This window comes from Lissotriton vulgaris, chromosome 6, assembly GCF_964263255.1.
Source record: "Lissotriton vulgaris chromosome 6, aLisVul1.2, whole genome shotgun sequence".
NCBI lineage: Eukaryota > Metazoa > Chordata > Amphibia > Caudata > Salamandridae > Lissotriton > Lissotriton vulgaris.
In genome coordinates this window covers 93,562,215-93,589,998 of record NC_141694.1, presented here as the reverse complement: position 1 = coordinate 93,589,998, position 27,784 = coordinate 93,562,215, and the positions used below count along the sequence as shown (strand labels likewise).

The 27,784-nt window shown below is 51.2% G+C and overlaps 1 protein-coding gene across 2 annotated transcripts in view; it reads right to left on the bottom strand.

The window, feature by feature from the left end:
* The window catches only part of LOC147706848 (exportin-5-like), a 1,626,836-nt gene that overhangs the window by 7,657 nt on the left and 1,591,395 nt on the right, over nucleotides 1-27,784 (bottom strand). The gene's annotated exons all lie outside the window — the stretch shown is intronic.

Here is a 27,784-nt window from a genome sequence, read left to right as displayed (position 1 = left end):
CCTGTAAGGGCACACCTCGGCCCAAGGCAGTTGTAGTTGCTGTGACCTGAGTGGAATGAGCCCTCAGCCCCACAGGGGGTTCCTTCTTAGCCAAGGAGTAACACGCCTGGATACACAAGATGATCCACCGTGAGATGGTCCGCTTGTGCACCGCTTTCCCTTTCTTAGCGCCCACGTACCCAACAAAGAGTTGGTCATCCACCCGGAACTGTTGTGTGCGATTCAAATAAAATGAGAGCGCATGTTTTGGGTCCAGACGGTGGATCCTCACTTTCCTCTCTCGAGGGATGCGGAGGCAGAAAGAAGGTGGGCAAGGTGATAGATTGCCCAATGTGGGAGGCCGTGACTACCTTGGGTAGGAAGGAGGGCCTTGTCCGTAACACAACCTTGTCCGGATGGACTGAAAGGAATGGAGGCTTACAAGATAGAGCCTGGAGCTCACTCACTCTCCTGGCAGAGGTGATGGCAACCAGGAAGGCAGTCTTCAAGGAGAGAAGGCGAAGAGGACAGTTGTGAAGTGGCTCAAAGGGAGCGCACATCAGAAATGTAAGAACCAGGTTCATGTCCCACTGAGGCATCACGAAGGGAACAGGAGGGAACGTGTGTGTGATGCCCTTCAGAAAACGATTAACTATAGGGGACTTGAACAAAGAAGGTTGATCAGGCAGCCTCAGAAAGGCTGAAAGAGCGGAAAGATAGCCCTTGATAGTGCCCAGAGCAGAGCCCTGCTGGGCAAGAGAAAGAAGAAAGAGGAGAACCTCAGAAAGAGGGGCACTAAGGGGATCCACAGCCTTTGCTGTGCACCATGCCACAAATCTGTTCCACCTGCAGGCGTATTCCAACTTTGTGGAGGGACGCCTGGCTCCCAGAATGATGTTACAGACTTCAGGAGGCAAGTCAAATGGCCTCAACTGTCGCCGCTCAATCTCCAAGCATGGAGGTGGAGACTGGACAGGTTCGGGTGGAGGACCGTCCCCTGCTGCTGCGACAGAAGTTCCTCCTGAAGAGGCAGACGAACCGGGGGATCGACTCGGGATACCAGTACCTTCGTGCCCAGTCCGGAGCCACAAGGATGACTTGTGCCCGGTCGCGCTTGATCTTCAGCATCTGGGCAGAAGTGGTATAGGCGGAAAGGCGTAAATCAGACCGCAACTCCACTCGCGACGAAAAGTGTCTCCAAGCGAGTGTCGCCTTGGAAATTCCAACGCGCAGAACTGATGACATTGCGCGTTCTCTTCGGTGGCGAATAGATCTAACCAAGGCTCTCCCCACTGCAGAAAGAGACCTTGCGCCACGTCCGAGTTCAGACGCCATTCGTGATCCATCATGCACCCGCGGCTGAGTTCGTCCGCCCTGGCGTTCAGAGAACCTGTCAGGTGTTGAACCATCAGAGTCACACCCTGATGTTACAGCCATTGCCAGAGGCGCAGAGCCTCCTGGCAGAGGGTCCACGACCCCACCCCGCCCGGTTTGTTGCAGTACCACATGGCGGTGGTGTTGTCCGTGAACACCTGCACTACACTCCCTCGGACAGACGGGAGGAATGCCTTCAGTGCTAGCCGAATCGCCTGCAGCTCCAAAAGGTTGATATGGAGCCGGGACTCCGCCGGAAACCAGAGGCCTCTGATCTCCGCCTCTGATCTCCGCCTCTCCCATGTGGCCTCCCCAGCCCTGGAGGGACGCGTCCGTCACAACTACGTGCTCCGGTTGGGGAAGGGAGAGGGATCTGCCGCTGACTCAATCGCGGTCCGTGAGCCACCACTGCAGCTGTCTCGCAGTGCCCTCCGAGATCAGGACATGGTCGGACAGGTTGCCCTGATGCTGGGCCCACTGAAACTTCAGGTCCCACTGCAGAGCCCGCATCCGCCACCGTGCGTGATGCATCAGAAGGATACAGGAGGCCTTCAGCCCCAGAAGCCGCAGCGTCAACCTCTGTTCGGGTGGGTAAACCGGAAACTGCGCCGAGTCGAGAACCGCTCCGATGAAAAGGAGCTTCTGAGAGGGACACAGGTGTGACTTCGGCACATTGATGGAGAACCCCAGCTGGTGCAGGAGATCTGCCGTAGTCTGGAGGTGGCTGACGACTGTCTGGGGCGAGCCCGCCTTCAACAACCAGTCGTCGAGGTAGGGGAAGACTGAAACCCCTAATCTGCGCAGATGAGCTGCGACCACCGCCATCACCTTCGTGAACACCCGTGGGGCGCTGGTAAGGCCGAAGGGGAGCACGGTAAACTGAAAGTGCTCGTGGCCTACCGTGAACCGCAGCTAATGCCTATGGGCCGGCAGGACCGGGATGTGGAAATACGCGTCCTGCAAGTCCAACGCTACCATCCAGTCTCCTGGGTCTAGGGCAGCTAAGACCTGAGCCAGAGTCAGCATTTTGAACTTCTCCTTCCGGAGGAAGCCGTTGACGTTCCTCAGATCCAAGATAGGGCGTAGGCCCCCTTTGCCCTTCTTGGGTACCAGAAAGTAGTGGGAGTAGCAACCAGTCCTATTTGGCCCAGGAACGCGCTCGATGGCCCCCTTGGCCAAGAGGGCCGAAACTTCCTCCTGCAGGAGCCGCAAATGATCCCCCGATACGCGGTGGTGTTGCGGTGGCATGGCTTGAGGAGTCGTCTCGAAGGGGAGGGAGTAGCCACTCCGGACGATCTGCAGCACCCACCTGTCCGAAGTGACAGTGCGCCAGTGAGCGTGGTGATGGCGAACCCTGCCCCCCACTGCCGTCACATGGGCCGAAAAGCACGGACTTGGAGGGTTTAGAGGCGTTTGCTGCGGGGGAAGGTGTGGACTGACCTCGCCGGTTTCCCCGACCGCCTCCACGGCAGTTTCCACGGCCGCCGCCGCGCTGGATGGTAGTCTGCGGCGAGTGGCTGGCGGCACGTGTGGGGACGCCCCTTCCTTGGCCACGAAAGGAGCGAAAGGCACCTGTTTGCTGGCACGGGCCGAGAGGCCCAAGGACTTGGCCGTAGCCCTGGAGTCCTTAAAGCGCTCAAGCGCGTGGTCTGCCTTGTCGCCAAAAAGGTGACGGCCATCGAACGGCATGTCCATCAGAGTATTCTGGCCATCTGCCGAAAAATTGACAGATCTCAGCCAGGCATGGCGTCGTACCGCCACTGTCGTAGCCATTGCTCTGCCCAGCGAGTCGGTGGTATCCAGCCCACACCTGATCGAATACTTGGCTGCATCTCGGCCCTCCACAAGGGCTTGGCCGAGTTTGGCCCGTACCTCCAACGGGCACTCTGGCAGCACCTCCGCCACCGTCTCCCACAGAGAGTGGGTGTAGCGGCCCAAGAGGCATGCGGTGTTGGAAGACCGCAGTCCCAAACTAAGGGAGGAGAATATCTTCTTTCCATAATTCTCATACCTCTTGGATTCCCTGTCCGGAGAAGCCGTCGGGAATGCGGTCTGGGAATTAGAGGCCTGGAGGACCAGACTCTCGGGGGTGGGGTGGGAGGACAGGAAACATGGGTCGCCACGTTCCTATCTACGGGCAAACCCGTAGCGGGCCTGGACCAGTTGCCCAAAAGAACGTCGGTCAAGGCCTCATTAAAGGTCAGCAGAGGCTCAGCCGAGCATGACTGCGGTTTAAGGACCTCTGTGAGGAGGTTAGTCCTCACGGCCGCGTTTGGGAGCTCAAGGCCCAAGGCCTTGGCAGCCCTCGTCAACACCACGCCATAGGTTGCCCCCTCTTCCGAAGCCATGGTAGGAGGAGAGACAAAACCAGTGTCTGGAGAGGTGTCCAGGCCACTGGCCTCCCCAAGGTCTCCTGCCCAGTCCTCCTGAGACTGACATTCCCTGGTCAGAGGGTCCTCAGACCCCTCCCAATCCTCCTCCTCACCCATCTCCTGAAACTCAGGGTTGTAATGCAATGGGGCTGGTTCGTAGAAGTGGATACCTCCAAACGGCGTCGGATGCGGCGGCCAGCGGACGGCGCCGGAGGTGACACCTGACGGACCGACGCCGGGGGGGGGGGGGGGGTCGTAAGGTCCACCGGTGACCATCCAGAGCCCGAGGAAGGTCCAGCGGAGTCCCGCGGCACCGGGCTAGAAGGCGCCGCCAGTGCCGGGGCCGCTGTTCCTTGCGGCACCGGGCCCGAAGGCGCCGGCGGTGTCGGGATCGTGGGGCCCTGCGGCGCCGGGCACGAAGGCGCCGGCGGCGTCGGGGGCCGAAGCCCCCGACCCCTTAGGGCCCCCAGACGGGTCCGCTGGGCCCGAAGGCGCCGTGGAGCCCGTCGGAGGAGAAAGGGACCTCATGGCCATGAGGAAGCGCTCAATCTCCTCTGGCGTCGCGTCCTGCCCAGGGACCGGAGGGTGTGGTGCGGGACGAGACGCCCGCGACTCCAAAGGAGCCGCGAGGGCAGTGTCACCCGGACCCCAGGCCGCATCGCGCGAGCGTCGGCGGGAGTCAGAAGAGCGATGACGCCTCTTCGACTTCTTATGCTTCTTACCTGACGACGACTTCGACCCGGTGGAGTGGTGCCGACTCCCGGAGCTGTGGTGGCTCCGTCCCCGCGACCTGTCCCTCGACCTCCCGTGGGACCGGGACCGGGACCTCACGCGGCGCGGGGCCGACTGCCGGAGTTCGAGTCGCCTGCGGGACCGCTCCCGCCTGGCTTTTGAAGATAGGGCCCGGCAGTCGGAGCAGGCCTTGTCATCGTGTTCGACGCCTAAACAGGTCAAACACAGGTGGTGGGGGTCCGTGACCGACATCGTGCGGTCGCACTCCTCACAGTGTTTAAATCCGGGCATCCCTAAGGCGAGTAACCTATAGGTCGCATAGATAAAACCACAATAGTAATAAAACTGACACCGTGCCTTTAAGACCTCCAACAGCTACTTGCTCCCATCATGCACCACAGACGACTTTTAGGTCAGTTCTTTTTTCCGGCTCCTTCTGTGAGGTTCCTGGAGCATTGAGCTTATCAATTCTGTATTGTTCTAGTCAGAAATTGTTTTCCTGATAATTATTTCTTCCTTCATTTGACGTTTTTTGACTGCTGGTAGTTTACTTAGTTGTTCCCTGACAATTTTGAAAACTTTTTCTGTCAGAAATACCAGCATTATTCAATAAATGTTCCTCCTGTGGGAAGAAGTTGGCAAAGTCTGATCCTTATTCTGTCTGAATTCTGTGCTTACCATCCTCACACAATCCAGAGAAGTGTTGTCATTGTCAGCAATTTTTCAAGAGAGAGAGAAGATAAAGCTACATGCCTTGCTGGAGAAAGGAAAAGGATCTTCATAAAGTGGCCTTGGGAGCAGTCATGCTTTTAAAGAGCCTGCATCTCAGGAAAAACACAGATCAGAGAAGAAAGGACGTTGTTCTGATTCTCCAGCCTCAAAAAGAAAGCAGATCCCTAAATATTCTCCTTCAGTCTCAAGGTTGACGTTTGATAAACATACAAGGCATGCGACGACGTCGAGGGACAGACTGCTGTCGAAGCGGTCACAGCCTCAGCCTTTAACCCCTTCGACGCTGATGACGGAACCGTTCCGTCATCGGCACAGCCCTCGGGGGGAGCGCTGGTGCTCCCCCCCTGGGACATCGATCTTCAAGCCTGTAGCGGGGGTGGCAGCGGAAGACTTTCCGCTGCCACCCCCGGGCCCCCCACGCTTCCTGGTGACGTCAGCGCGCTCCGACGTCATCAGGAAGCGCTGGACGCCCTGGAATCTATTTCTTTCCAGCGCGTCCAAGGAGCCAGGTGGGTGTTTGCTCTCCGGTGGGATGGGGGGGCGTTTCTCGGTGCCTTGAGGCATCGGGCGGGGGGGGGGACAGTGTTTCCTCTCCCCTGATGTCCCAATGCAGGGCATTCCTGGTGCAGGATCGCGCGCAGCGTCGTGATCCTGCACCAGAAATGCCCCCACTAGACACCAGGGATCCTTTTTTGTTGGTTTAGGAAGCGACCCCTTGGGCAAGGGTCGCTTCCTTGGGGGCAACCCGGGGGGCAGATCAGGCATATTTTTCCCGAATCTGGACCCGGGGGGGTGGGGTGGGGCAGAAAAGCCCACTAGATACCAGGGATTGTTTTTTTTACTACAAAGGTAGCGCCCCCTTGGCAAGGGTTGTTTCCAAGGGGCTTAATTTTTTTTTAGTCTTTTCTGCCCCCCCCTATGGGCAGATCGGCCGTTTTTTGGGGCGCATCTGGACCCGGGGGGGGGGGGGGGGTAGAAAAGCCCACTAGACACCAGGGATTGTTTTTTTTGTATAGGAAGTGACCCCTTGGGCAAGGGTTGCTTACAGGGGGCTAAAAAATTATTTTAGACTTTTCTGCTCTCTGCTTTTCTAGCTGTCTCTTGTAAGTGAATTGTATATTTTTTCAGTATATAGATCTTTGTGATAAAGGCTTAAATTGTTTTACTTACTTTGCACACTGTTGGTTGTAGAGTTGTGTGTGCAGTCTCCTTTTTTAGTAAGGATAATGGCTAGCCGCCGGATTACTGCTCAGCAAGTTGTTGGAATGCTTTTTGAATCTTCCTCTGACCATGGTTCAGAGAGTGACTCTGATTCTGAGGTAGAGGTGGGAGGTGAAGATTCAGGTAGTGAGTTTTCTCTACACATGGCTTCATCTGATGATGAAGATACTCTGAGTGCTGATGAAGCTACTTTTGGTGTGGATGAAGTGCCTGTGGTTGCGGAGGACATTGCTGTGCCGATAGTGCAGCAAGAGGCGTAGTGAGACAAGAGGCAGCTGGGCGGCAGCCTGGGGCTGCAAGACTTCTCGTTGAAAGTTCTGACCTCTCGGTTGCCCTAGGCATGGTGCAGCCGGCATTGCCTGAATTTACTGGTGTTCCAGGGTGTAGGGTGAACACTGAAAACTTTTATCCAATTGATTTTTTCAATTTGTTTATGGATGATGTGTTTTTGGCAGAGTTTGTAAAGCAGACTAATTTGTATGCAGAACAGTTTTTGAGGGAGAACTGTGCCAGCCTTAAGCCCCACGCTAGAGCTGCCCGGTGGACTCCCACAAATCTGGAAGAGATGAAAAAGTTCTTGGGTTTAACCTTTTTGATGGGCTTGCTTAGGAAGCCATCAATGGCTTCATATTGGTCTACTAGTCCCTTGATGGCAACTGCTATATTTCCGGCAGTCATGAGTCGTGATAGGTATTTGCTTCTGCTTCGGAGGATGCATTTTGTCGATAATGGTTTAGCTTTGCCACAAGTTCACCCTGATTGTGACCGTCTTTTCAAGATTCGGCCTGTCATTGATCACTTTGTTGATCGGTTTTCTGAGATCTATGTTCCTGGGAAATACATTTCAGTGGATGAGTCTTTGTTGTTGTTCAAGGGCCGCTTGGTTTTTAGGCAATACATTCCTAGTAGGAGGGCACTCTATGGAATTAAGCTGCATATGCTGTGTGACAGTCGGACTGGAATGTGGAGAAGTGTGGCTCAATAGTTAGAGCGGCAGTCCCTGATGCAGAGGTCTAGTCCGGGACCAGGGTTCAATTCCCCGCCTCGGCGGGTCTTGGGCTCAAAATTCCACTGACCTGATAATTCTCGCCTCGGTGCCTAGTCTAATCATGGGTCCCACTCTGTGACTCTGGACAATAGCTTGCTTAATCTCCACAACGGCCCCCACAATGCTAAGGATGCCTGGCCTCCACCTTGGGGGTGCCCAGGAGTGGACGCCTCACAGGGAAAGCCAGAATGGGTTCCACAGCGGTATTCGTACAAGCGCCTTGAGACCCTTGCGGGTGAGTAGTGCGCTATACAAGTATCAATTTACAATTTTTATATGTCTTTAATTTCAGGGTGTACACCGGTAAGGAATCCAGTATTAACCCCCCGGTTGTCCGTCCACTTTTGGAGTGACGAAGAAAATTGTGTGGGAACTTGGTAGAGGATTATTTAACAAAGGCCATTATTTTTATGTTGATAACTTCTACACTGGTGTGCGGTTGTTCAGGGAATTGGCCAAAGTGGACACTGTTGCTTGTGGCACAATCCGCTCTAACCATAAAGGTTTCCCAAAAGAACCTGTTTGTCAAAAGCTTTCCCGGGGTCCGTGCAGTGCATTGCGTTGCGAGGAGCTTCTAGCTGTGAAGTTTTCAGACAGGAGAAATGTCTACATGTTGACTACCATACATGATGAAAGAACTGAACCGGTGACTGTTTGGAGTCAGGTTGCAGAAGCGCACAAACCTGTGTGCATTGTAAACCATAATAGGCACATGGGTGGTGTTGACAGAGTAGATCATAGGTTGAAACCGTATGCTTCTCTTCGTAAGGCTTACATTTGGTACAAGAAGTTGGCTATCCATCTTTTCCACTTAGCAACCTTTAATGCTTTTGTTGTGTTCCAGGAATCTTGCTCTCAGTCAAATATGACTTTTGTAAAGTTTCAGGAGTCAGTAATAGGCAGCCTTGTTTTAGTGTAACAGGCAAGTGTTCTTAGAGTTGGAGTGGTGGAGGATTTTGCCAGATAGAAAGATCGCCACTTTCCTGATCAAATTCCTCCTACTTCCTCAAAAGACTTTCCCAGTCGGAGATGTAGAGTCTGTTGGCGAAGAGGTTTGCGGAAGGAGGTTTGTATGTACTGCCCCGACTGTCCTTCGAACCCTGGGCTGTGTGTATCTGCTTGTTTTATAATGTACCACACGCAAAAGAAATTTTGGGAGCATCCATGAGTGGTAAAGTGAACTGCCTGGCCTCTATTCTTTAATACTTATTGTTCAGTTACAAAGTTGGCATTTGTGTAGTGTATTTAGTTTTAGTTGTTGTGTTAGTAGATTTGTATCAATTTGCAATTTGTTTGTGTCTTGTTATTTATATAAAAAAAATTCTAAAATATGATGTTGGTTTGCGTGTAGTGGCGATTGTCTGGCGGTGTGCGTAGTCTGGTGCTTGGCTGGCGGTGTCTATGGACTGGTGCTTGGCTGGCGATATGTGTGGACTGGTGCTCGGCTGGCGGTGTGTGTGGTCTTGCGCTTGCCTGGTGGTGTTTGGATTGGTGCTTGGCTGGTGGTGTGCCTGGACTGGTGCTTGGCTGGCGGTGTGTGTGGAGTGGCGCTTGCCTGGTGGTGTGTTTGGATTGGTGCTTGGCTGGTGGTGTGCCTGGACTGGTGCTTGGCTAGTGGTGTGCATGGAGTGGCGTTGACTGGCGGTGTGCGTCGAGTGGCGCTTGACTGGCGGTGTGCGTGGACTGGCATTTGCCTAGCGGTGTGTGTGGACTTGCGTTTCGTTGGCGGTGTGTGTGGACTGGTGCTTGACTGGCAGTGTGCCTGGTCTGGTGCTTGGCTGGTGGTGTGCGTGATCTGGTGCTTGGCTGGCGGTATGCGTGGTCTAGTGCTTGGCTGGCGGTGTGCGTGATCTGGTGCTTGGCTGGCGGTGTGCGGGGACTGGCGCTCGGCTGGCGGTGTGTGAGAAGTGACTTAATGCTGGTCACTACACACAGTGCTAGTGAGCGCAACTCCATGCAATCCATGTGTTCGTGTATTTGCTGTGTCAGGAAAGTGGGCGTGTGAAAGTGATGGGTCCTTGAATGCCGCTGTCTGCTGGTGGAAGTGTAGTAATATGATGGGTCCGCGGCTGGCGGTGTGAATATTTTGTATGTATCACAAGTATGAAAGGTGTCTGAATGGCCTGTAAAGAGGTTGGTGTCTTGTCGTGGCTTTACAGCTCACGAGCTGTGAGTCAATGGTTCAGTTTCTCGTCCTTTCAATATTTAACAGTGCATTTCATTTTTTGTGAAATCACTTGCTAATACAATTGCATATACTGAACCATCACTCACCCTCGTGCCAAATCCAACCAGTATGTGGGTGTGTTTGATGACATGATGGCTGTGTAGTAATTGTTATTTTATTTTTTTATTTTTTTTACTTTTTGAAGCAGGGTGCACCTTGTCCCTTTTTTTTAAATGTTGTGATGTGTTGCTTTCGTGCCTGGTGGTGTGTATGGTCTTCTGTGTATCAGGTATGAAAGGTGTGTGAATGGCCTGTAAAGCGGTTGGTGCCTTGAAGTGGTTTTACAGCTCACGAGCTGCAAGTCATTGGTTCAGTTTTTCTGTCCATGTAATTGACAGTGCATTTCTTTTTTGTGAAATCGCTTGTTAATAAAATTTTATATACTGAACCATCACTTGCCCTCGTGTCAAATTCAACCAGTATGTGTGTGTGTTTGAGGAATAGATTGCTGTGCAGGGATCTCGGTCTTTTTAGTCTCTCTACCAAGGTGTACATGCCACCTACGAATAACCTACCAATTGTAGATATTGTTGAATACCCATGGGAGTACATGGTGATGTCTCTCTGGTGAAATCTAACAAGTTATTTTATCAACAATATCCTGCAAAACTCACAATGTCTGTCATATTTTCTTGCAATATTGCGCCCAAATTGTCACGTTGCAGAAGTAAACAACTAATTTTTTCAAAACTATTTGGTTTTCCTAGGGCGGTCACGTGGGTTTTTCACTCGGTGGCCATCTAGAGAAACATACCAAACCCACACATTTCGGGATACCCGGGGGCTTCCAAGGAGCTATGGCTTGCGTGGATCCTCCAACGTTACTTTACCAAGAATCATTTTTGTGTGGGAAAGCGTGGCATCACTGGTCTCACACAAATTTCCTCTCACCCAGCGTTCCCCCCAGGTCTCCCGATAAAAATGGTACCTCACTTGTGAGGGTGGCTCAAGGACCCGCAACAGGCAAGGGCCCAAAACCTAATGAGGCAACATCAAAATTACCTATCACAAACCAACCTGGTTTTGCAAGGGGGTTCCCATGAGTTTTTTGCCCGGGGCTCGGCGGCTATCTAGGGAAACCTACCTAACCCTAACCCACACATTCATAGAAACTAGACACTCGGGGGAGTCCAGCGAGGTATGGCTTGCGTGGGTCCCTCATCATTCTCCTACCAAGAATCCACTGCAAAGCTCAAATTTTGCACAAAAAAAAAAAAGATTGCTTTTTTCCCACATTTCAGTGTGGTAAAGTTGTGGAATCTGCGTGGATCCTCAAATTTCCTCCCACCCAGCGTTCCCCCAGGTCACCCGATAAAAATGGCCCAAATTGTACGGTGGAGACTTAAAAATTACCTATAGCAAAACTACCTTATTTGGGGGTGGGGGGGCACCTGAGGTTTTTTGCCCCGTGCTCGGCAGCCATCATGGGATACTACCAAACCCAAACAGTTCTGAAAATTAGACACCTGGGGGAGTCCAGCGAGGTATTGCATGCATGGGTCCCCCAACGTTTTCCTATCCAGAATTCCCTGCAAACCTTAAAAATTAGGTTAAAAAAACACTTTTTCATACATTTTTGCGTGGGATCTCCATGCCGGCACAAATGTCCTACCACCCAGCGTTCCCCTTGTTCTCCCGAGTAAAATGATACCTCACTTGTGTGGGTGGGCCAAAGGCCTGTGACTAGGATGACCCCAAAACACTAGAATTCTCTGTGCTTTTTTTTGTGAATACCGAACGCTACAATTTTTGAAAATACATTTTTAGCCTGTTTTGCTTTGGGCACCCACCCAAGTGAGGCATCATTTTACTCGGGAGAACAAGGGGAACGCTGGGCTGTAGGACATTTGTGCCGGCACGGAGATTCCACGCAAAAATATTTGAAAAAAGTTTTTTACCAAAAATTGATGTTTGCAGGGAATTCTGGGTAGGAAAACGTTGGGGGGCCCACGCATGCCATACCTCGCTGGACTTCCCCGGGTTTCTAGTTTTCAGAAACGTTTGGGTTTTGTAGTTTTCCAAGATGGCCACCGAGCCCATGGAAAAAACTCAGGTGCCCTCCCCCCCCCCCAAAAAAAAACAGGTAGTTTTGCTTTAGGTAATTTTAAAGTCGCCAACGTACGATTTGGGCTTTTTCCTGTTGCAGCCACCATGCCTACCCACGCAAGTGAGGTACCATTTTTATCGGGAGACCTGGGGGAAAGTTGGGTGGGAGGAAATTTGCTGATCCACTCACATTCCAGAACTTTCCACCACAGAAATATGAGGAATTTTTCTTTCCCATTTTTTTAACTTTGCAAGGGATTCTGGGTAACAGAACCTGGTGGTAGGCAGTCGATTTACCGCATCCTGAATTCCCCTGGGTGTCTAGTTTTCAAAACTTTATAGGTTTGCTAGGTTTCCCTAGGTGCCGGCAGAGCTAGGGTTCAAAAACGGCAGGTAGACACTTTGCCAAAAAAAAGGCCCATTTTTCACTGCGAAATTGAGGCATGACCACGTTGCGTTTTGCAGTGATTCCGGACGTAGGCACTAGGCAGACCCACGCAAGTGGGTACCATTTTTCTCAGAAGACTTTGGGGAATACGTGGTGGAAAGAAATTTGTTAATCCACGCAGATTCCAGAACTTTCCACCACAGAAATGCAAGGGATTCTGGGTAACCGAACCTGGTGGGAGGCAGTCGAATCACCCCATCCTGAATTCCCCTGCGTGTCTAGTTTTCAAAAATGTATAGGTTTCCCTAGGTGCCGGCAATGCTAGGGTTAAAAAACGACAGGTAGCCACTTTGCCAAAAAAAAGCCAATTTAAACTGCGAAATTGAGGTGCGACCACTTTGCCTTTTGCGCCGTTTCCTGTCGCAGGCACTAGGCCCACCTACGCAAGTGAGGTACCATTTATCTCAGAAGACTTTGGGGAACGCGTGGTGGGTGAACATTTGTTGATCCACGCAGATTCCAGAACTTTCCACCACAGAATTGTGAGGAAAATGATTTTTTTACTTTGCAAGGGATTCTGGGTAACAGAACCTGGTGGGAAGCAGTCGAGTCACCCCATCCTGAATTCCCCTGGATGTCTAGTTTTCAAAAATGTATAGGTTTGCTAGGTTTCCCTAGATGCCGGCAGAGCTAGGGTTCAAAAACTACAGGTAGGCACTTTGCTAAAAAGGGGTCATTTTTCACTGTGAAATTGAGGTGCGACCACGTTGCGTTTTGCGCCGTTTCCTGTCGCAGGCACTAGGCCGACCCACGCAAGTGAGGTACCATTTTTCTCAGAAGAATTTGGGGAACGCGTGGTGGGTGAACATTTGTTGATCCACGCAGATTCCAGAACTTTCCACCACAGAAATGTGAGGAAAATGCATTTTTTTCTCTAATTGTTTTACTTTGCAAGGAATTCTGGGTAACAGACCCTGGTGGGAGGCAGTCGAGTCACCCCATCCTGAATTCCCCTGGATATCTAGTTTTCAAAAATGTATAGGTTTGCTAGGTTTCCCTAAGTGCCGGCAGAGCTAGGGTTCAAAAACTAAAGGTAGGCACTTTGCCAAAAAGGGGTCATTTTTCACTGTGAAATTGAGGTGCGACCACGTTGCGTTTTGCGCCGTTTCCTGTCGCAGACACTAGGCCCACCCACGCAAGTGAGGTACCATTTTTCTCAGAAGACTTTGGGGAACGCGTGGTGGGTGAACATTTGTGGATCCACGCAGATTCCAAAACTTTCCACCACAGAATTGTGAGGAAAATGCATTTTTTTCTCTAATTTTTTTACTTTGCAAGGGATTCTGGGTAACAGAACCTGGTGGGAGGCAGTCGAGTCACCCCATCCTGAATTCCCCCGGATGTCTAGTTTTTAAAAATGTATAGGTTTGCTAGGTTTCCCTAGATGCCGGCAGAGCTAGGGTTCAAAAACTACAGGTAGGCACTTTGCTAAAAAGGGGTCATTTTTCACTGTGAAATTGAGGTGCGACCACGTTGCGTTTTGCGCCGTTTCCTGTCGCAGGCACTAGGCCGACCCACGCAAGTGAGGTACCATTTTTCTCAGAAGAATTTGGGGAACGCGTGGTGCGTGAACATTTGTTGATCCACGCAGATTCCAGAACTTTCCACCACAGAAATGTGAGGAAAAAGTGTTTTTTTTGTCAACCTTTTAGGTTTGCAAGGGATTCTGGGTAACTGAACCTGGTGGAAGGCAGTCGAGTCACCCATCATGAATTTCCCTGGGTATCTAGTTTTCAAAAATGTATAGGCTTGCTAGGTTTCCCTACGTGCCCGCCGAGCTAGGGTACAAAAACTACAGCTAGGCACTCTGTTAAAAAAGGGTCATTTTTCACTGCGAAAATTGGGGTGTGTCCACGTTGTGTTTTGCACCGTTTCCTATCGCAGGCACAAGGCCACCCACACAAGTGAGGTACCATTTTTATCGGGAGACTTAGGGTAATTCAGATTTGTAAAGTAACTGTTATTTCCTGTTGAGTTTTGATGCATTTCTGCCTTCCAAATGAAAGACATTGTGTAAAAAAGAAGTAATTTTGAAAAATGACCAATATTTCTCATGGTAGTATGAGTATTCCCAATTTTGAAAATGTGCAAATATGTACTGTTTCTAAACTCTATAATTCGTACCCATTTCAGAAATACATAGGTGTCTTTCATACCTATTTTTCCATGTATACATTTCCAAAGAATAATTGCTCTAAACCCGGTACATAATAAAATTCCATTTCAAGTTTCTGCGCAGTTTTTGGCTCTGGATTCGTCGGGTTCTTAGTAAACCTACAAGTCCTATATATCCCTACAACTAGAAAGGTCCAGCAAATGTAACGGTATATTGCTTGCAAAGAGTAGTCATGATTATAAGAAGTTACAGGTGAGAACGTTGACACAAAAGGCTGTTTACATTTTTCCAATATTTAACTGCTAGTTTCTATAAAGAAACCTTCATGGATTTAGACAAATGACCCCATTCTGAATTCAGAATTTCGTCTACTTTAATTAAATGTATAGCTTTCCAGCATCCATTATTGCTTTCATACTCATTTTTGCCATTAACTAGAAGGAGGTTGGAAGCACTAAAAATAGCAAAAATAGGCTATGTCCCAGAAAAATGCCAAAACTGTGTGAAAAATGTTTGTTCTCTGACAAAAGACTTCCATTACCCAAAAGCTGGGGAAATGGTGATTTCAGCCCAAAAAACCCTTTTTTGATACCATTTGCAGGGAAAAACCCAGAGGCCTTCCTTTGCTGTCCGTTTTCCCAATTTTTTGGAAAAAAACAAAAAAGTATTAATTTCTGGGACCCCTCCAAGGGAATCCACAAACTCTGGGTACCTTTAGAATCCCCATGATGTTGGAAGAAAAGAACGCAAAAATGACGTGGATTCCTTATGTGGTCAAAAAGTTACAGGGGCCTAAGCACACAATACCCCAAATAGCCAACCAAAAGGCTTAGCACAGGAGGGGAAAAGGCCCAACAGTGAAGGGGTTAAAACATAAGTAGACGTCAAGACATTTCACTGCAGGTTCGGAGTATGTCGGACATAAGCCTACGGCAAAGCCGGGCTGGACGTGGAAGAATCTCCCTCGTCGTCAGTCACTGATGTCGAGGCATGGTCGATGTGCAGATCACTGTTGCAGCAAGTACCCCGCCTCAGTCACGCAGGCGGTCGACGTTGAGGATCCCCGCCACAGTCACCCAGGCAGTCGAGACCGGCACAGTCGGTATCTCCAGCTCCAGTTTGGTGTTTTACAACGACAGAAGCAAATCCTACGCCGGCAACAGGCATCATGTCGTCAAGGCCTCCATCATCTTTCATGGAGGTGCTGGGAAAACCAAGGTCGACATTGGGGTCCATACGATTGATGTTGAGGGGTGCTTCTTCTCCAGGCATTAACATAGTAGAAATCACACCGGAGGGATCTCCGGTTCCTGGAAAACAGACACCATCTATTAACCTCTCTCCACGAAGGCTGAAGATTATTCTACATTGGAGGGCTCCAACTAGAGGTCCTGGTTCAAACTACTCCCCGGATATACTTTCTCTCTAGATTTTCTGCCAGTCCTACCTTGATTGAAGCATTCATTTTATTGATTAATAACATCCATAGCAAGTTAGCCAGCCATTTCCCACACTGGGTTCCCAGGATCCTCCCTGCTTCTGGCAGTAAATCAAGCAGATCAGGATGCAGAGCATCATTTGGGGCTCCAGGTCCTTTCTGTCACAAGTGGGACCAGGCCCACAACAGAAGGATTTGTTGACCCAACATTAACATCTCTTCGCATCTGCCTAATTAAGAATCAACACAGTCAGCTGACTCGCAGACAAGCTCCAGGCATCAAGCAAGCCTCAGGCTGAGGAGAACACAGTCCCACATAGCTCTAAGGCGTTATTTTTCGAACACTACTCACAGTCTAACACATAGCCCTTGGTAGGGCTGTATACAGTGTATGCATGATACAGCCAGTCTCATATACGTAGCTTATAACTGTCCGGATCACGATACTGGGCAACAATTACTCAGACAAGAGGAGAGAGAGCTTCTGTGGAAACAGACAACACAGCCCAAACATTGCTGGTAAGGTATGTGGTGGATGTGTTGTGCAGCTAATATTATTAGGGAAGCGTAGGCCAGATAAAATATAGATGTAGGGTTCTGCCCCAAAAGTTCTAAAAAGGGTGAGACATGCAACCACTTGCAGTGCGGCAACACACACAATATTGAAACAGATTATAGCCGAACCTAAAGATGGGACCTGTACAAAAATTATTAGGCAGAGAGTTTGAAAGCTGAAAAAGGTCCCACTTGAACGAAAATAGATTTTTTTAATAAGGGTTATGTTTGGCTGCATGTGAGGTATGACATTTGATTTTTTTTTTAAACCTAGGTAAAAAAGAGCAGTACTGCTTATGCACTTTTAACTTCTCACAGACACCTGAAAGTTTGACCACCTTACCTCAGCCGTTAGTGGTCTTAGCCGGCTCTATTCGAAAGTCAAAATTAAATTACAAAGATCAGCAGAGCAAGCTGCCTGAGCCAGGCCAAAGTTTGCTACAACAATGCCCGCTGCCTGAGTAACAATACCAAGTTGCCACTGTCTGCAAGGTGCTTAACAGTGATTCGGCATGAAAGCTGAGAAGGCACTATATGCGCATTTCAGTTAGGTGATGCTGACCATCACACTAAAATGTGTTAGTCTAACGCTTGATGCGTGGCACTTGGCAGGGCTGCTATAAAAATAGACGTCCTGCTAGTTGAGGAATATCATCTAGTCTTGTGTTTACAGCATTAGAAGAACTTGAGCCACCAGAAGCATCTCAAACATTTCCTTGTGAAGATAAAAGTTCAAGAGCAGGTCTGATGTATACAGACCAATCAGGCTTCATTCCTGGATGCACATGTGGGGACAACACAAAGCTCCTATTTCACCTAATTGACAAAACCAACCGCTCACAGACACCCACACAGCTTCTATCAATAGACACTGAAAAAGCATTTGACCGGGTACATTGGGCCTTCTTGCGGATGGTGCTGGAGACCATGGGTCTGGGGCCCGGTTTCGCAAATGGATTTAGGTCAGCTATATAGAACCAAAGGCCTTAGTTCGTGTCAGTAATGCACCATCTACCACAGTCCCAATTTCGAGGGGTACGCGACAGGTGTGCCCCCTGTCTCCTTTCCTGTTCACGCTCTACATGGAGCCGCTGGCGGAGTGCATTCGGGGCCACCCACTCATTGAAGGGGTGCGGATGGGTGGACAAGTACATAACATATCATGATATGCGGATGATGTGCTGCTCACTGTCACCAAACCACGCCAGTCGCTGCCCCCATTGTTGGAGGAACTTGCAGCATTCGGGTAGGCATGGGGGTTTAAGATGAATGCCACCAAATCCCAAGCCCTTAACCTCACCATCCTGTGAGATGAGCAGGCACACCTAGCTAAAATATTTCTCTTCACATGGGACTCACAGGGTATCTCATACCTGGTTATTCACCTATTCGCCACTGTTGACAGGTCCCTGTCACACAAAAACTACTCACTGGTGGCCACGGTGCGCTCCCTTATCCAGTCCTAGCATGGAGGACCCTTTTCCTGGTCGGGATAAATAGCAGAAGTAAACATTCACATCCTTCCCAAGATTCTATATCTAATGTAGGTGATGCCGCTACAACTGCCCCCCTCTGTGGTGAAGAAACTACAATCCTCGCTAGAGTCCTTCATTTGGGGTGGTAAGAAAGCTAAAATGGCTAGAGAGCATGCATATTTCCCGGTAGCTAAGGGAGGTTTGGGTGTACCCAACCTAGTGCATTACCACCAGGCCGCGCAGTTGAGATTCCTAGTGGTGTGGCAAAGTCCACTCACAGAGAAACACTGGTGCTTCCTGGATCTGGTGGTAGCAGGCATCCATATTTGGAAGATACCTTAGCTCCTGCATAAGAACCGCCCTCCAGGAGTGTACATCTCCCCGGTGGTCAGGACCTGGGACAGACTGAGCATCTCTAAGTGCCTCTCCACCCCGATCTCTCCCCTTACACCAATTATGGGAAATGCAGACATCCCACTGGCAATGCACGGACCAGCATACTCCCGGTGGCAGTAGGCCAAAAGCAAACGCATTGGGGATCTCTTTGATGAACAGGGATTGCTGGACTTTCCTAGGATCCTACAGGATTTTGGACTCACAGATTCCGGACGATGGCGGTACGCATCAGTCCGTCACTGGGTGACCCAGCCAATGGTGCCACCACGCAAGCAGGCCCCTCAAGCCATTCGAGCTCTGGCTTCTGTCACGGACCAACGCCTGCTGTCAGATATTTATACCTTTTTAAACGCCTCTGCCGATCCCCTGCTTTCGCCAGACAGGAAAAGGTGGGAAGCTGAATGTCAATGCAAGTTCACAGATTAGGAATGGATGGACATCCTACACCGGGCTCGCATGTCGGCCTGAGCGCCGCTGGGAGGGAGACACTCCTTAAGCTAGTGCACTATTGGTACTACACACCTACCCATCTGATTAAGTGGAGGAAGGGATGTGCCGATAAGTGCTGGCAATATTGTGGGCACACTCTGTTGTGGCACTGACCCAAGCTGCACCGTTACTGGTCAGAGGTGCTCTTGCAAATGTACCAAATGATTGATACCGAGCTACCCCGCTTCCCTAGCTATCTTTTACTATGGCTCCCTAACACACTAACATTTCCATTACGCTCCCCCGGGGGGGGGGGGTGTGATGGAACGGCCCGTAAAACCCTATCTGAGGACCCAATCCCCCCTATCATGCCTTGTCTGACACCCCCGGGACTGAGTTTACCTCACCGAAACGCCAGCACCGAGACAGGACGCCGAGCAACCTCCATCACCAACGAAACCCCGCCCTTCTCTCTCCCACAGGAGCCAACCCGAGCAACAGGAATGGGAGGAACCATATCCAGCTGACCCCGGAAGTCCCGCCCCCCTGGCAGAGTCAGCACAGGATAAAAGCCCGGATTCAGCACAACAAGGTGTCGGAGTTTCGTGGCAGGACCCTCTGGCTGGAGACGGAGAAGGTGACCAGACGTGCGAGGAAGAAGTGTGGACAGAGGAGTGGTGGAGTCCCTTGGAGGTGGCTGGAGAGCGGCCGTAACTCACTGGAGAGTTACGGCGGACCGCGTGAGTGCCTTTTGCCTCCTTTTTCCCTACTCACTAGGAGTTCGTGTTAAAGTCCCTGTATATAAACCCTCTCTGCATAGTCTCACTACCCTTGCACTGTATTATAAGTATATAGCACCTCACTGTATAAAGCCCTTCCGTTACTCGCACACCCCGCCCCTGCACCCTCTCTATTACCCAAACCTGTGTTCCTTATTCCCGGTACCTTCCTTTCCCCACTGTCCGTTTCTGACCCCGTTCTTGCACTACCTGGGTGAAGGTGTACAGTTGAGTCTCTCTGTCGACTCGATCAGACTAACGGTCCTTTGTTTCTTTCCTCTCTTCCGGTCCTCCTGGGAGTCTCCCCGTCATCGAAATCTACCCGGACCATCTGCGGACATCACGAAGAGGAAGAAGCGACGCCTCTGTGTTCATCGCCTGGTGCCACACCCTCGACCTGTTGGGACTATCTATACTGTAGATCTAGAATAAAGACCAAATATTGCCCACTACATACGGCCTCCTCGCCTGCTTTTCCGGCCCGCTACACTCACTCCACGACATTTGGTGTCAGAAGTGGGATCTGCTGGAGGTATGGAGGCCGTAATAAAGAAGATGGCAGAGTCCCAAGAACAATTCGGGAAACTTATGGAGCAGTTCATGAAGACTGCCGAAGACGACAGAGGTCAGCTCCACGATGTTCTGAAAGGCCAGGGGGCGACCCATGAAGATACCATGACAAAGCTAGCAGACGCCCTGGGCCAACAAAGACCGATGACCTCTCTTCCCTCTGTCGTTCTTCAGAAATATGTCCCTGGAGAAGATCCGGACTATTTTTTCACAAACTTTGAGAGGATAGCTCAAGCCGCCAACTGGCCTGCTGATCGGTGGGGACAGTATTTGGGTCCACTCCTCACCGGTGACCTCCAAGCGGCCTACCAACAGGCCAATATCCAGGGCAACACTCCCTATGCTGACATTAAAAGATGCATCCTAGAACGCCTTGGCATTGATGATGATACTTACAGGGTGAAACTTCGTCAGGCCAGGGAAAAGCCCCAAGAGAATCCGAGAGCACTCTCCTTTCGGATCCGCGATCTCGCCAACCGATGGTTGAGACCCGAAACCTCTACCAAGGAGAATATTCTGGAGAAGATCTATCTGGAACAGTTCCTTAATTCCTTGCACCCGGCTACCCAACGCTGGGTGAGGCAGCACTCCCGACTCACCCTTGAGACCGCTATAGAGATAGCGTCTGCATATAGCAGGGCACAAGAACTTCAGCGGGGCAAAGACGACCACCCCCACAGGCCCCTGCCTGCTACGTCCACTCGCCCAACCCGGCCTCCCCAAGGCCGTCGACCTGAACCACCACCGCTGTTTCCCTCCCCCGTAGTGTTCCGAACCCCGACTCCCGGACCCCAGTGTTATTCCTGTGGTGGGTTCGGACACATTGCACGGATGTGTCCCCAGAAGGAGGAACCGATGGAGGTGGGTTTCGTCAGGAACTACCTGTGTAACCCTCCCGGTTACACACCACCGCCGTTCTATTGTCCAGTGTCCATAAATGGTCAGCCACTGAGGGCTCTCGCCGATACTGGATGTCGACAGAGTGTTCTACGACCCCAAGACCTTGTCCAGCCTCTAAGCAAACCTACTGGGGTGGTAGCCATACAATGTGTGCATGGAGATACTAAACAATATCCCACCACTCAGGTACGAGTCCAACATTCCCAAGATCCCGGGACCTCTCTCACCGTGGGCCTTGTGCCCGCATTACCGGAACAAGCTATTTTAGGGAGTGATTATCCGGGACTTCCAATGCTCTTACAAAAGACTTCCGACTCCCTAACTCAGTGGTGGAAAGAGGCGCCCTATCCCGAGTGTCCTGATCAAGTACCCGAACCCAAACCCCACAAACCGAGGAGTCAAAAGAGAAGAGAAAAGAAAGAACACCTCAGCGCTTATCCTGCCATTATTGACGAACACCCCTGGCAGACTGACCAAGAGTTCAGGGCCGCCCAACGAGAAGATCCTCTGCTACAGGAGGCGTGGGGAAAAGCACTTGATCACGAGGACCCCTTACAAGTAGGTCCTTACTTCATTAAGAAAAACGGGTTGTTATATCGAAAAGGGGGGCCCCAACAGAATGCTCAGTTGCTTGTTCCCGGCCCCTTTCAAAACAAAGTCCTTTTTCTGGCACATAGTCACCTTTTGGGGGGTCATTTCGGGGACGAGAAAACCAGCCAAGCCATCTTGGAGAAGTTCTATTGGCCGGGGGTGTATCAAAGGATCAAGACTTACTGCCGCGAATGCATCATATGCCAAAAGAACAGTCGACACAGACCACCCCGTGTCCCGTTACAACCCCTCCCTGTCATAGATGTTCCCTTCAGTCGCATTGGGATGGACATAATCGGTCCCCTCTTGCCCTCCCGTAGCGGGTGTCGCTATGCCTTGGTCATAGTAGACTACGCCACCCGCTTCCCGGAGGCCATACCCCTCCGCCAACCTACCACACAGGCAATAGCGAAAGCCCTGATCTCCTTGTTTTCGCGGGTTGGCTTCCCGCGGGAAATCCTCACCGACCAGGGCACCCCATTCGTTTCAGCCCTTATGAAACGGGTATGTGCGGAGTTAGGAATCAAGCAAATCCGGACCTCTGCGTATCACCCGCAAACAGACGGGCTCGTAGAACGATACAACGCCACGTTGAAACAAACATTAAAAAAACTCTTGGGCCTCGAAGCGAAGAGATGGGAAGACATGCTTCCGTTGGCCTTGTTTGCGATCCGTTGTAAACCTCAGAGCAGCACGGGGTACTCCCCATATGAATTGCTGTACGGACGAGCCCCCCGTACCCTCCTAGATATGGCCCAGGAAGCATGGGAAGCTGAACCGGACCGGACTCGTCCACTCCCAGAATATATGCAAAACCTCAAGACACATCTGTCTATGATTCGCGATATTGTCAGACAAAACTTGGTGACCGCTCAGGACAACCAAAAGAGACAATATGACAAGGGTACTCGCAGTCGGGTCTTTGCTGTCAACGACCTAGTACTCCTTATGATGCCCTCGTCCGACCAAAAATTATTGGGACAATGGCAAGGACCCTACCCCATCCTTCGGCAGGTAACACCCGTCACGTACGAGATAGAACTGGACCCTACCCGAGGCACCACTCAAATCTTTCATGTTAACCTGCTAAAAAAGTGGGAAGGACCCCGTCCGGTGCTGTCGGGAACCAAGAAGAACCTCATCTTCCCTTTCGACCCTTGTCTAGATTCCGACCTTAACCCAGTACAAATTCAGGAACTTCGCCACACCTTGGAACCCCTGAAAAGCGTCTTCTCGACTTCCCCTGGTCGAACCACGGTCACCGAACATCGGATTGAAACCGAACCAGGGAAAGTGGTCCGCCTGAGGCCGTATCGAGTGCCAGAGGCCCGTAGAGATGTCATCCGTCAGGAAGTGGAAGTCATGCAACAAATGGGAATAATTGAACCCTCAGTCAGCGAGTGGAACTCCCCTATCGTATTGGTACCGAAACCTGACGGCTCGGTCCGTTTCTGCATCGACTTCCGGGAGGTCAACAAGGTCTCCAAGTTCGACACCTACCCCTTACCCAGGGTGGACGAAATGATCGAGAGAATAGGGCAAGCAAAATTCATTTCCACACTCGATCTCTGCAAGGGGTACTGGCAGATACCCCTCCGGGAACAAGATAGAAGAAAGACTGCCTTTTCCACCCCGGATGGGTTATATCAATTCCTGGTCATGCCCTTTGGACTTCATGGCGCCCCCGCCACCTTTCAAAGGGCCATGAACCAAGTCCTGAGACCCCATACAGCTTACGCAGGCGCGTATTTGGATGACATCGTCATCTTTAGCGACAGTTGGCCCCAACATCTGCAGCACCTTTCCAGTGTTATCAGCTCCTTAGGCTCATACGGATTTGCCATCAACCCGGCCAAAACCACGTTGGCCGCGAAAACAGTGAAATACTTGGGGTTTCTTCTGGGGGACGGCCTGATCAGACCCCAAGAGAGCAAAACGGCAGCCATCCGATCCCTCCCGTTTCCACATACAAAGAAAGACCTCCGAGCCTTCCTAGGACTCCTGGGGTATTATCGGCGCTTTGTGCCCAACTTTTCTCAAAGAGCGGCAGCCCTCACGGACCTGTTGAAAAAAACAAACCGCTCAGATGAACAACTCAGGAATCCCTCCTCGGAAGCCTGGCATGCCTTTACAGACCTCAAAGAAGCCTTGACCTCGGGTCCTGTGTTGGTTCCCCCCAATTACTCAGTCCCTTTCATCCTACAGACAGATGCATCGGACTACGGCTTAGGAGCCGTATTGTCCCAGAAGGATGCCCTGGGAAACGAACGACCCATTCTGTTTGTGAGCCGCAAACTCTTCCCCCGGGAAAAACAATATGCGGTGGTTGAAAAAGAAGCTTTAGCCATCAAGTGGGCGGTGGAAAGCCTTCGGTATTACCTTGAGGGTAGAGACTTCATACTTTATACAGATCACGCCCCTTTGGAGTGGATGGCTAGAAACAAAGGGCAGAATGACCGGGTCCTGCGGTGGTTTTTGTCTCTCCAACCCTTCCATTTTCAAACCAAACATAGAAAGGGTTCCGATCAAGGTAATGCGGATTTTCTGTCCCGGTATCCGCATTCTCCTCCCATTACAAGAAGGACAGCTAGGGGAAGGGGATGTGATGGAACGGCCCGTAAAACCCTATCTGAGGACCCAATCCCCCCTATCATGCCTTGTCTGACACCCCCGGGACTGAGTTTACCTCACCGAAACGCCAGCACCGAGACAGGACGCCGAGCAACCTCCATCACCAACGAAACCCCGCCCTTCTCTCTCCCACAGGAGCCAACCCGAGCAACAGGAAGGGAGGAACCATATCCAGCTGACCCCGGAAGTCCCGCCCCCCTGGCAGAGTCAGCACAGGATAAAAGCCCGGATTCAGCACAACAAGGTGTCGGAGTTTCGTGGCAGGACCCTCTGGCTGGAGACGGAGAAGGTGACCAGACGTGCGAGGAAGAAGTGTGGACAGAGGAGTGGTGGAGTCCCTTGGAGGTGGCTGGAGAGCGGCCGTAACTCACTGGAGAGTTACGGCGGACCGCGTGAGTGCCTTTTGCCTCCTTTTTCCCTACTCACTAGGAGTTCGTGTTAAAGTCCCTGTATATAAACCCTCTCTGCATAGTCTCACTACCCTTGCACTGTATTATAAGTATATAGCACCTCACTGTATAAAGCCCTTCCGTTACTCGCACACCCCGCCCCTGCACCCTCTCTATTACCCAAACCTGTGTTCCTTATTCCCGGTACCTTCCTTTCCCCACTGTCCGTTTCTGACCCCGTTCTTGCACTACCTGGGTGAAGGTGTACAGTTGAGTCTCTCTGTCGACTCGATCAGACTAACGGTCCTTTGTTTCTTTCCTCTCTTCCGGTCCTCCTGGGAGTCTCCCCGTCATCGAAATCTACCCGGACCATCTGCGGACATCACGAAGAGGAAGAAGCGACGCCTCTGTGTTCATCGCCTGGTGCCACACCCTCGACCTGTTGGGACTATCTATACTGTAGATCTAGAATAAAGACCAAATATTGCCCACTACATACGGCCTCCTCGCCTGCTTTTCCGGCCCGCTACACTCACTCCACGACAGGGGGCTATTACCTTGGATCAATCAGCAGCGAAACAAGTCCTGCAATCAAGATGGGGTACAGATACCACACCCATACACTTAGAATGGATACATGAACTCTGGGACCTGTTGAGTATGGAAAAACTAACAACGATAGCAAATCAATACCTACCTAAGTTCAAGAAGCCGTGGGGTCCCTGCCTAGAATACTTATCCAACACCTTCCGGGAACTCACCTGCCCAATACACCTACGAATCTGGCACCTCATGGCTGGTACACAGCCCGACGCTAAAAGTACAAGTTACTTACCTTCAGTAACAATGTATCTGGTAGAGACGATTCTAGCTGCAGATTCCTTAATGTAGAATTATCCCCTGGCGCGAGACTGGATCCGGAAAATTTTCTTTGCTCCAGCATCTCTGCGCGTCGGGGGTGGTACCGCGTGACTCCGCCCCGACGTCATTCGCGGGCGTGACAGCGAGGTCAAATAAGCTTCACCCTGTACTCAAAGGACTGTACATGAGTCAGAAAATTCAAGCAGTGAAAAAAGAGAGAAAAGTATGAGTATGCCCCAGATTGTAAACACCAGGGTGTAGGGATGCAGAAGTACACATGAACCTACCAATCAAGTACCGTAAAGGAAGGAGTGGACGCAAACAAACAGAACAAAACATCCAGCTAGGGAGGAAGTTTAAGAGAGCACTTGCAGAAGGCAAACCACCCAGAGGCAGGCGAGTACAGAAGATCTACCTAAGGGTCCTCTCAGAACGTGGAGGAAAGGTGGTTCGTGAAGGAATCTGCTGCTAGAATCGTCTCTACCAGATACATCGTTACCAAAGGAAAGTAACTGGTACATCTGATAGAGACTACTAGCCGCAGAGTCCTTAATGTAGAATAGATACCCATGCCATTCTCAGAAGGGAGGAGGAGGGCTTGCGAGAGAACCCCCCAGTAGGAAGAGCACAGAGCCCCAGCAGGGGATGTAGAAAGTAGACAGGAAGGGCGGCCCAGCCCCACCAAGCAGAAGGAAGCAAGGACGAGGCGAAAGAGGGCCGGACACCCCAAACATGGCCAAGATACTAGGGACATCTGCAGACAGCCCCGAAGGGTCAGACAACGGCAGAGGAGTACAGAGGAAGAAAGAATCACCCCAAAACTCCAAGGTGAAGAGGTAGAAATGGAGGCAAAGCCCTCCACCGGAAGACACACACAGTAAAGGGGACAGCTGAACTGGCCACAGCTTTGAGACAACGAACAAGGCTGAACGGCCCCACAGCCCAGAAAGGCAGGCAGGAGAAGTAAGACTCAGTCGCGCAAGGCTCCAGCAGAACCAGAGGTAGGAGCACAAGGACCCAGGCCAGGACCCTGAGCCGTGGACCAGAAAGAGCAGGCGGGCGCAGTTGGCAAGCATCACGAAGCCGAGCACCCAGACCAAGCAGACGCCAAGATGAAAGCAAGGCCAGGGAAATCCAGAATGACCCCAAGGAGCCCGTTCCGGGAAGAAACGGACCAAGAAAGCAGCAGGACCAGGTAGAAAAGAAGAAGAGAAATACGGAGGACGAACCAAGCTGTTAACCAGAACACAGGAAAATACCCACCCTGGAACACCTGGTCGAAACGCCGGACAAAAAAGGGGCGTGGAAACACCATAGCACAACGCCGCAAACAGCATGCCAAAGCTGGTCTAGCAGTTCAGTGGAGACTGAGAACGACTGAACTTGGAGGAGCACAAGCTACGCCCAGGCAAGATCAAAGAAACCGCACCAGCGTAATACAGTGACGCCCAGAGAGGTGAGGAACCTGCTAAGGGAAGTCCACACCCACCCAGCGTAGGACAGAGCTATACAATAGCTACAAGTACCCCACTTAGGGTAGGACACGTACCAAAGAAAACATGGGAACCACTCTTAGGGAAAAAATCCTGCATCAGAGAACAAAAAACATAAGACCTGCGGTAGAAACCATAGACGGCTTAGCAAACAGACAAAAAATACACACTTGCCAAAAGGGCTGATCCAGCAGCCAACAGAATATAGGGGCCAACCAAGGGACCCTGAGAGCACATCAAACCACACAGAATATATGAATGGCCCACTCAAAAACAGCAGATTCCAGGAGCAGGTGGGATAACGCCTCCCATCAAGCCCGGAAGATCAACAAGCCAGCCTACGAAGGGGGAGGCAGACGGAGTCCCGCAAGGAGACGCTAAATGGCGGAGTCCGCATGAGTATTAAACAAAAGGACCACATCAAAGGGCAGGTCAACTAGACGCTCCCTAATATTTTCAGGAAAAGAGCATCACGCAGCCAAGCATGGCGACGGAGAACCACAGAAGTGGCCATAGCACGGCTGAGAGCATCAGCAACATCCAAGGCCGCTCAGAGAATAAACGCGGCCAACTCCCGACCATCCAGCACATGGTGCCGTAGATCAGCGTGGGCACCCTCACAGGAGACATGGGAAAGAAGGGACTCCGCCGAATCCTACAGACTAGAGGTACCCCTAGCCAACACACAGAGTGTTGATTGCCTGGAAGGCAGCACTAGATGAAGGGAAGATGTTACGCCCACAAGACTACAACCACCGGGCTTCCCAAGACGGAAGAAACAACATCACAGGTAAGGACGGAAAGGCAGTCCGCAGAAGAGTGCCTTGAGTAGAAGGGTGGAATGAAAGGCAGATAGGGTCGTGCGGCGCAGGATGGTGACGATGCAGGAGCGGCTGAGGCACCGGATCACCTGTGGCAGGGAGCACCCAAGCCCCCAGAACAGAATTGTGGAGCGACGCTTCAAAAGGAAGGAACAGCTCCC